This window comes from Amphiprion ocellaris, chromosome 12, assembly GCF_022539595.1.
Source record: "Amphiprion ocellaris isolate individual 3 ecotype Okinawa chromosome 12, ASM2253959v1, whole genome shotgun sequence".
NCBI lineage: Eukaryota > Metazoa > Chordata > Actinopteri > Pomacentridae > Amphiprion > Amphiprion ocellaris.
In genome coordinates, this window is record NC_072777.1 from 22,201,941 (window position 1) to 22,212,450 (window position 10,510).

General features: G+C 36.5%; 1 long non-coding RNA gene across 1 annotated transcript; it reads left to right on the plus strand.

Annotated features, from left to right (window-relative positions):
• Positions 1–894: 894 nt before the first annotated feature.
• Positions 895–9,666, plus strand: LOC129350142 (uncharacterized). Its single transcript, XR_008603424.1, has 2 exons — positions 895–994; positions 8,420–9,666. It is a non-coding gene; the product is annotated as an uncharacterized LOC129350142 (long non-coding RNA).
• Positions 9,667–10,510: the final 844 nt, after the last annotated feature.

The window sequence follows — 10,510 nt, forward strand, 5'->3', positions numbered from 1 at the left end:
GCCTTATTAGGTGGACTTAATGGACCTTTCAAACTTGAAACCTTTTCTAGTACATGACAAGTGCATAAACATGTTTGTTTCTGAACGAACATAATTTTGTAGAGACCAGGTTGTGTAATATCTTCTTTAATGTTGCTAGCATTTTTAATGAAGTGTAAAATACAGACAACAGATTCAACACCAGATGTGTCTTCTGGTTCAAAAGGGAATAAAACTATTTATAATTTGGTGTAAAACTGCAAAAGTATTAAACATGACAATAAAAACAACACATTCATTCTTGAAAATAATGAGGCCCATTTCTATTGGCCTACTTAGTTCTACTTTTGCTGCTATTATTTACAGAATATGAATCCTGCATGCAAGCATGTGACGAAAATAATGATGTAGTTGAGTAATCAGGCGATTAGACTGTGTCATAGTTGCTTGTTTAGTTGGTTAATATAAACATTTTTCCCCAGAAAGTTTTTGATTATTTGTCCTAAAAGTGGATTTGTTGTTCGTAAATTACACTGTGACTCACATGCATGTAAACAAAATAAAATAAAATCAGCAGAATGCAGAAAATTGCATGTCAGAAACGTACATTTTTAAACATTTGCCCCGACTATAACCTTAAAAGCAGCTTCACACCTGGATACAACTTTTTTTTTAATCACTTCTTTACTTTGAAGTGCATAACAAGATGGTTGAATTTCACCTGGAAGAGTGCGTGTTCCTTTCACACAGCAGACTGTGGACGAGGGTGGGAGTTCTGAGATTGTGTTTACTTGTTAACAAAGAGTCCTGAGGCTGAATCCGACAGCGGGGCTCCCAAAATAGACCCTACAAACCACACTGTAACAATACAACTCTCTCTCTCTCTCTCTCTCTCTCTCTCTCTCTGTGTGTGTGTGTGTGTGTGTGTGTGTGTGTGTGTTTCCTGCAGAGCCAGTGGATGCAGACAGACTGCTGTAGTTTGAACTGTAACATGTAGGAGGCCTCAGATGATCAGGTAAAGTCCCTTTGGGGGAAAACATGGTCAACCACATTCCTCTTTCTCAACCTCCTCTGGGATTTTTAGCTGTGCGATGTCACCTGTAGAGTCTTTTCCATGTTTATTTGCAAATTGCAATCATTTGATCATAAAAGTAATTGAACGTGGCTAAATAAATGAGTATTTACATAAATACCGCATTAAGCAAGTAAAGTATAATTAAAAATTCCAGTTCATTATTGCTTTAATTGAGCTACTTTAAACCTAATTTTCAAACATATATTTCTCTGAGAAGCACACATATTCCTCCATACACACATGATTAAATCAAGTCATTAATTTAAAAAGGATATGCATATTATGTTGAATTTTATTCGCTTTACATAGTTAATTGCTCTTGATTCAACTGCGCTAGCAACTCATCTAAGTGTCTTTACACAATTTATACACAGTTATTTGGCTTTATTAATTCAGTCTGAGTTTCTCACCTTAGGAAACTGCACCTTAATCCACATCTCGGTTGGTTCACAAGAGGAAATACTGTTGGCTGTGAGGCAGCATAAATAAATAAACATTAAAGAAAATAAACATTTAAAGCAAAACAATAGGGTGATTTCAGACAAAGTGTGGAGAATAGATTATACTGTACTGTATATTACAGTTGCTTATTTGAATATTTTATTTACCATGTAGCAACTGTTTGTAATCTGAAGTAATTTGAATCTTTTTTTCTTTTTTTAAACGGCCTACTGTATATGGTGAAAGATTGAGTGCAGAATTAAATGCAAGGACACCATAACATTTTATTCTGAAATGCAGGAATATATCCAACAATTTTAGCGATACGGTAAAGTAAAATCTAGCGTATACAACAGAAGTGAGTACACCCCGTTTTTCTAACTTGACAAGTCGAGTATTTCCTCTTATGAATCATCAAAAATAGAAACTTAAGAAGGCAATGTTGAAAATACCAATATAGGCCTCAAGGTAGAAATTAAGTACAATAAAAGAGAATACACCTGTGATAACTGACATATAATTTAGAAAATCTGTACTCCCATAAAATGAACTGAGCACACCTGTACTTTCCAGTTAACCTAAGTGCATGAACATAGTTGTGTAAAGGTCTGTATACACAAGAACTTTCTCAGTTTAGGACTTCTGGCCTGTGTCTATCAGCATGCCTACATCATGGCTCCACGCGGAACAGAATTGCAAGTGGAACTGAACAATCTGATTTCACAGGCAAAAGTGTACAGGAATATCTGTGACCAACTAAAAAACCAGTTGAAACACAGATGTAGCAGTAATCAGGAGCAAGTCATCAGGAGGAATCATCGAGCGAGTTATAGTACTACTGATCAGAGCCGCAGTTCCCGCTTTGTAAAATGAAGCTGCGAACAGTGCACTACTTGCACAGTCTACCTCTAAAAAACAGGTGGGCAAGTGTTTCAGATTTGGCACAAATTATCAGTGAAAGCAGAGTTTCTGTGACAGCTATGGAGGGCAGGTCATTATGTGAACTTTAACAGACTTGCTCACTTTTCTGCACAAAACTGCAACATGAAACTCTTCTGAGGAACACAAAACTGAGCTTGATTAAGATTGGGAGCACGTTTTTTGTTTTAATTAGACCGAGATATTTTTTGTGCTTAGATGAGGTGCAGCATTTTTGGCAGCACAGTGGATGCATAGTCCTGACTGTAAAGCATGGAGATGGGAGATATGAGGCTGCATGAGTTGGGGAGATAACATTTATAGATGCACTATGAATGTCTGTGAATATACCAAAATACTGGCTGACAAAATGACTCCCGGTCCGCAGATGTTTGACAAAAAGACAGATATTCCAGCATAATAATTATCCAAAGCACAAAAGAGAATAAGGTGAAAGTATGGCCACGTATGTTGGCTGACTTGAATCTAATACAACACCTTTGTGGTATTTTAAAGAGAAAGGCAAAGAACACAACCCCTCCAGCAAAGAGCAGCTGATAAAAATAAACTGAAGAATGGCAGAGAATCTCTCCAGGGCCTGTATTTTTAACAAAAATAATCTGAACTGTTGCTTTTAAATTCTACATAAGATGAAACACCCTACTGTTTATCTTACAGGTTATGTGATTACTGTTAGGTGATACAAGATTGAATCATTTGCCATTTAAGTAATATTGTATTCACTTCTGCTACATTCTGTAAAAATATTCCAATGTACGGCACAGCCAGTACCAGAGTATGATGCTGAGGTACTCAACCCCATGAAAACCACCTCAGAAAATGAACTGATGCAGCGTTTACACTGGTTGGTTCAAATATCTGGAGCGTTAACCCTTTTAGTTTGGTTCACTTGTGTGGACGAATTGTGTGAAGAGCATTTATGCACACAAACACGACAAATTAACCAGCAAACCGGGCACTCTGATTTTTTTTTTCCTTTATCCTTCCCTATTTCTGTCTTTGTGTGTCTCTCTGCTACTCACTCGCTCCTTCTTTCACTATTTATTTTCCTCTCTCGCTCTCTTAAACACGCACATTCACACACATGCAATCCTGATCCTCCACTGGCTCTGTGTCTAGCATGCCAACCTTTCATCTGTTTATGCAGGATAAGGACACCATAACTAATAAAAATGGAGTTTTGTGAAACAAACGCGCGCACATACACAGAGGCACGTTTACATGCTTACATGTGTAGGGAAAAATACCCATGAGAAAAAAGGCACTGATGAATGCAATGATGGATACACACAGTCACATAAAACACACAGTCTCTGGAGGAACTCTTCAGTGAAGTGTTTCCTTTGAGCTTTCCATCTCTTCTTAGGTAACCTATATTTGATGGGGATTTGTGTGTGCGTGTGCGTGCGTGTGCGCGTGTGCGTGTGTGTGTGTGTCAATGACTGTCTTATATTGAATGTTTACAGTGTGAGCCAGACCTCAGCATTTACTAAACCACCAGGTTGCCAAGCAGTGGGTTACAGTCCGTGATGTGGGATTACAATAATCTGAACACAGAGTGAAAAGTTCTGCTAACGCCCCCAGAGGCAGCAATTTTTATTACATCTCATGATGCCAAACACTGAAGCTGGACATGTCACAGCCACTGTTCCCTCTAAGCTGCTGACACGGTATCCGCGCACAGAAAATCTGCGCTGCGCGCAAAAAACAAAAAAGCCTAACTTGAGTGATTTCATTGGTTATACGTAACGAATAAAACTCCTTTAACTTAACATCTGTAAACAAAACAAAAACGTATCAAGTTTTCTGTTAGAGTTTGTGTTCTAAGTTTAACTCAAGATTTTAAATACTTTCATTTACTGCAAATGAATATCTACTCCAAATGTCTCACTAATAATCATTATCAGCCTTAAAAACCCACAAAACACCCCTCTATACTCGACCACACTTAGTACAGTCTGGTTCCCCCTTCTATAAATCTGCTTGGAATCTTCCACTTCCTGTTTGTCAAAGTGGCCTTCTATCTGGACAGGTTTTGTTGGAGCTCATGCAACAAACATTTTGGGTAACTGCACTTTAATATGGATGGATGACACTGAATTAGAGTCTGTTTTAATGAGACTGAGTTAAGATGTGTAGCTCTGTCATTAAATAGGAAATTATTTCTCAGAATTCACAGAGAAAAGTCTGAAATGTTTGCTAGGTTAGCGTCCCACATGTTCTTTGGCTCAGCTAAAGCTAACTCTCTCCAACTTCTGGATCTCTTGAGTTGCTTGTTGTTAAAATATCTTGCTAGAGGTGCTGAAGCTTAGAAAGTCTGAGATGTTTGTTCAAAATAAGCTCATTCTCAAGTCTTATCTGAACTGTCCTCTTTTGTTTGAACTTTCCCTAAACTTAGGAGTTAATGACAGAGCAGCACATCCAGACTCAGTCTCATTTATGTAGAGATTAAACTTCAGTGTCATTCATTGATGTTAAAGTGCAGTTTTTCAAATGTTTGTTGCACATGCTCCCGACCAAACCAGTCCAGGTGGAAGACGATGTGAAGAGAAAGCTCCAGAGGATGAATATCACACATTTACGTTGGAAATAAATGTCCTTTAATTAGACATTGTCATGCAAAAGTTGGATTTCCCTTTGTTAAGTGCTTTGTTGATGTTTGTTTCTAAATGTTTTCTGACACTCGGCCCCAAAGATTAAAACCTTTTACGGCTCACAAGCTGCAACAATTCACACATTATCAACTATCTTTCTGACTAAACTAAGATAAAAAGTGAAAAACTGCCTGATTCCTGCATCATGAATGTAAATCTTTTTGGTTTTTATGACAGTAAACTGAATATATTTGGGTTTGACATTTTATAAACCAAAACAAGAAATGAATTAGTGGAGAAAACAATCAACAGATTAATGGACAAAGAAAATGTGTTTTCCAACATATATGGCTGAATTACTCCAACATTACAAGATACATACAATTTGAATTCAATTTTATTTCTATAACACCAATTACAGGTCAAATTGTCTCAGGACACTTTATTTTTCCATTTTCTGTCATATTTAAAATATGACAAAGTAAGAAATTTAAACCTCTTGACTAATCCAATTTATTATTTGGTTTTTAAGAGACTAATCGACAACTAAAATAACTTTCTCCACTAAAACTAATAAACATGAGGTCAAATAGAAGAAACAGTTTTAAATACTGCAGTCCCACGATGACAAGAAAAAAGTTTCTCAACAAAAACTAAATCTGCTGGTGGATTCCATTAAAGTCCTAATAAATGATAATAAAGTGTGATACTAAAGGTTTGTGGTGCTAAAAATGTCAAAGTAAAGATATCAAGTTGAACATCTGGATGCAGGTTGATAAAAGTTGACCTTCTTTCATTTCTCTGGAGCGACTCCATGGATTTTATGGATGGTGGTTAAAGACCTGCTCTTCTAGTGGTCTTCCTTCTAGTCACTGTAAAAAGTCAGTCCATCCTGGCCGACCTCAACATCTCTTCATGACAACTTGTTCTGCCTCCGACCTGGTGGAAACTCCAGAAACTCGGGAAAACCTGTGGAGACTCGAAGAACTCGTGGAGACTCGAAGAACTCGTCAGGCGGGGGAAGGTGTGGTGGGTGGTGGGGGGAGGTGGGGGACTAGAGGGGGGAGGCCGCCACCCACCTTCCCGCCTACTCTCCGCCCTGACCCCACCCAGACTCCACCTCAGCTCCACCCATGTGGTCACTTGAGGAACTACGATGCCAAAGGGACGACGAATTTATTTCTTTTCATCTGATCTGTAGCTCAGTGAGTTAAGGATTTGCCTATGGAGCTGCAGGTCGCTGGTTCAAGACCAGACACTTCTTAAATTTTCTCAAAATTCTGACAAAGACAAAGAAAGAAAAAGGCCAGTGGTGGGTCTTGAACCTGCGACCTTCCAGTTGGTAGTCTGTCTCTTATCCTCCTGAGCTATTCGCTCAGATACTAATTCTTTGGTTTTTTGCGCATTTATCATCTATTTTTTGTCGTTTTCGAGTTTTTTTTTAACTCGAGTCTCCACTCGACCGTTTTTCTCAGGAGGTTGGGCTTCAGCCTTTGTGCTGGAGGGTGGAACCCTCAGTTCCAAGACTTTCCAAAGCCTCCACACCTCCCGAGTCCTCAGGACCTGAGCTTTCAGACAGTCTGAGGGCTGAAATTTTCTAAGTCCCACAGTAGTTCTCTGTTAGATTGAACCTTCAGACAGCCCAAGGACTGATATCTTCCAAGTTCCTGAGTAGTTATCTGTTAGTTTGAACCTTTGCACAGTCTGAGGACTGAAATCTTAAAAGTTCTTGAGTAGTTCTCTATTAGTTTGAACCTTCAGACAGTCTGAGGACTCTTGATTTCACATTTAGACCATCCATCTGAGTTCTTCTCAGACCTTCACCTGTGGGTTTTTGAGAAATCCTCAACAAACTTTGATTCTCTACACTGAACAGTACAGTTTGTGGAGATCAGAAGTTAACATTAGTTTGATAAATGCCTTCAACTACTAGTAGACTTTATGTGGAAATCAGTTTTCTGAAATGAGTTCTTGGTAAATCTATCCACGATCAATCCAAGAACATAGAAAGAGGAAACGTTTGAAGAAACAACTTGATGTTTTCATTTCAGACTAGAAAACACTTTAAGATCTTTATCTGTTTTTGCTCTTTTTGATCATTTTATTGTCTCTTCTGTTTAATTTGATCTTCTAAAGTCTAACTGGTGTCTTTTCAAATGTTTTGTCTTTAGTTTGATTCTTCTTAAATGTTTAGTTTTGCTCTTTTCTCACCTTTTATTCTTTTCTAATGTCTGATTTGATTTCGAAATGTTTTGTCTTTTTAATGTTTGTTTTTTCAAATGTTTTATTGGCTTGTTTGAATTTTTTTTTCTTTCCCAATATTTAATTTTTCGATTAAATCTTGAAGGTTTTTCTTTTTAAATGTTTTACCACCTTTTAATGTTTAATTTTCTTTTTAAATGCTTCATTGTATTTTCTGTTTAATTCCTATTTGAAGTTTTATTGTCTTTAAGATGTAATTTTCTAATTAAACATTAAATTTTTAATTAAATGTTTAGATTTTTTAAAGGTTTAATAATCTAATTAAATGTTTTGTATTTTTTTTAAATGTTTAATATTCTTCTTGTTTAATTGTATTTTTTGAATGTTTGTCAAAAATATTTTATCTGTAATTTTTAATATTTGTATTTGAAAAATTTTGTTTAATTTCATAGTTACATGTATTGTATCTTGTTTAATTATCTAATTCAATATTTTGTCTGTTTAATAGAATTTAATTGTATTTAATGTTTAACTATATTAAACAGACAAAATATTGAATTAGATAATTAAACAAGATACAATACATATAACTATGAAATCAAACAAAATTTTTCAAATACAAATATTAAAAATTACAGATAAAATATTTTCGATAATTAAACATTCAAAAAATACTTTTTAATAATAAAACTTTTTCAAAGTTTTATTGTATTAATTTTTTTTCCCTTTGATTTAATTACTTTTTGTTATGTAGTTTATTTATTTAATCTTCTTTTTCTGTCAAGGTTTTAACCCCACCCTTAAAAATGAAATAAACCCTTAAATCACAATGAAAATACTTCTGTTGTCAAAATCATGAGTTAGTCAATTATTCAGTTTATCAATTCAACTTTATTTGTTTAGCACCTTTTACACAGATGACAAAACTAAACAAGCAAAGAGAAAAAAAACTATGCTAAAACTATGATTAAAACTAAAAAGCACTTTAAAACAAAAACATTTAACATGGTAATAAAATGTGTTGTGTCCAGGGGATGGAGGGAGTTTATTGAAGTCTTCTTGGGCTCACATGGTAAATCATTTAAAATATAAACTTGATATTCACTCTAAGGAAACTGCAGAGCAACAGAAGAACCAACAATATCTCCTGTTTTCTCCTTTAATGAGTCGACTCTTCCTGTGCTTTCAGACCAAAGAACTACAGACTCTTCACAACCTGCTCAAACTCTTGGTACAGGACCTCACCAGACGGGTCAAGAAGGTTTCCATCTCATTTCTACTCTGAAGCTCACCTTCTCCTGCTCAGACTGCTGACAAATGTTTCTGCTGCTCTAAAGTCTGGTCTCCAGAACTTCCTAAAAACTCTCAAAGTCTCTTCTGCTGCAGGTTGCTTTGTAGAACTGTTGCAGAAAACCTCACTAAACCACATGGAGGGGCCTCAAGATAGTCGTCCAAATGAAACCGTACAAAAACCAAACTAGCACAACCCAAACGCTAAAGTCTCCTGCAGCCTACCAGAGAACCTCTGAGAACAGAGAATCAGGACAGGAACTCTTACCTTCTGGACAACCAACGTTGGTTCTCAAACAAGAATACAGAATGTGTCTGACCAAAAACCTCTAAAGACTCACTACAGCCAAGACAAAGACACAACTCAGCTGTACCAAATCCACTAATCACTGCACACACTAGCACCATGTGCTAACTGTGGCTAAAGAACCACATTTACCAAGACAACTATCCAGTACAAAGCCCTAAAACACACCAAGAAACACATTAAAGTCTATTTTACTGCTGGAAGCTGCAAGCCAACGCCTAAAGAACAAATTAAAGCAACAGAGCCAAACCCGGTTCACTGGTGAAGAGAAGCAGAGGAAATGTTTGACTGGAGCTAAATAAAGCAGGAAGACACTGAGCTGCTCAGGTGTTCCTGATAACACCAAGCTGCTCAGGTGTTCCTGATAACACCAAGCAGCCACCTGGACAGCCAATAGGAACACAGCTTACTGGAAGTCCAGAGGGCTGGGTTAGTGAAGGAAATTTAGTTTAAAGTTGAAGCAGAAAGTTAATAAAGAAAGTTGAAAACCACCTTCTGATACCTGGAATCTCTGAGTTTTCACACAAAGAACACCTGAACATGTCAAACTGGTTCCATAGTAGAACCATCATTGTAAAAACATCATAGTATGGTGTGTTGCTCAAAAAACATTAGGACCCGGCTGTCAGGGACAAACATGTAAGAAACATGAGAACAGAGAGAACCCAACCAGTAGGTCACAGTTTATCATCCCCCAGTCATCTCCTGAAGTCCATATGGTGAGAGACATCAGTATCTGGTTGTTAATTTACCAGAGGATGCTTATAATCATGCTGATGTGGTCTGTACTCTACAGTATTTTAGTGACTCAATAAATGCCTAAGTTGTTTTTTTAAAAATGCTTTTTAGTTTTTAATAAACATTTAAGAGCCTATATGTAATCAATAAATGGCCTTTGCCTATCTTAAGAAAAATTCACTCAGAACTCTGATATGTTAACAGTACTAAATAAATCAATAAATACATGCATACACACGAAAATAAGTTAATACATTAACTGTGTTAAGATAAGATTTAGATTTTTAAAAAAGTTATTTATGTTTTTGCAGAATCCAGTATTGCTCACTGGTTGGTCATTACATTTTGTTAGTTTGATTTCACTGTTTAAAATGATGCCACCTCTTTTCAGACAGAACCTGTGATAATAAAACAATACAAAATTTTTAGTTCGGTGTTAATAAAGCACTTAAAGCTTTAAGTATGGCTAAATGCTTTTTTCAAAATTAAATATATCACTCCTTAGGTGGTAGTGGCCCCAAGTTCAGTAAAGTTGGAAAGATATTCACAGATTCGGACTTCCAGCATCAATAACTCATTAGATATAGGTTGTCAAAACATAAACGGTGCCTCTTTCCCATTGTTGCAAGGCAGACAATGTGCTACAAGCCCAGTTTTATCAAAAGTCGCTGTCTTTCAAGCTACAGGAATAACATTGGTGTCTATGGAGTGAACAGGGTCCGTCTGCAATTTGCAAAACCGCTGCAACAGTAAAGAGAGACAAATATTCAATAACTTCACTCTTATACATTGTAGTGTCACTAAAATCACTGCAGCCTTCAACTGGCTCCTGTTGACAAAGTGTTTTAACAGAAATGTAAATGCTGTAATTTGATTCTTTTAATGAACCATGTAACTTGAATGGATGCTGTTGAAACTTGTTCCTTTGTGTGAGTCAAGGATCAC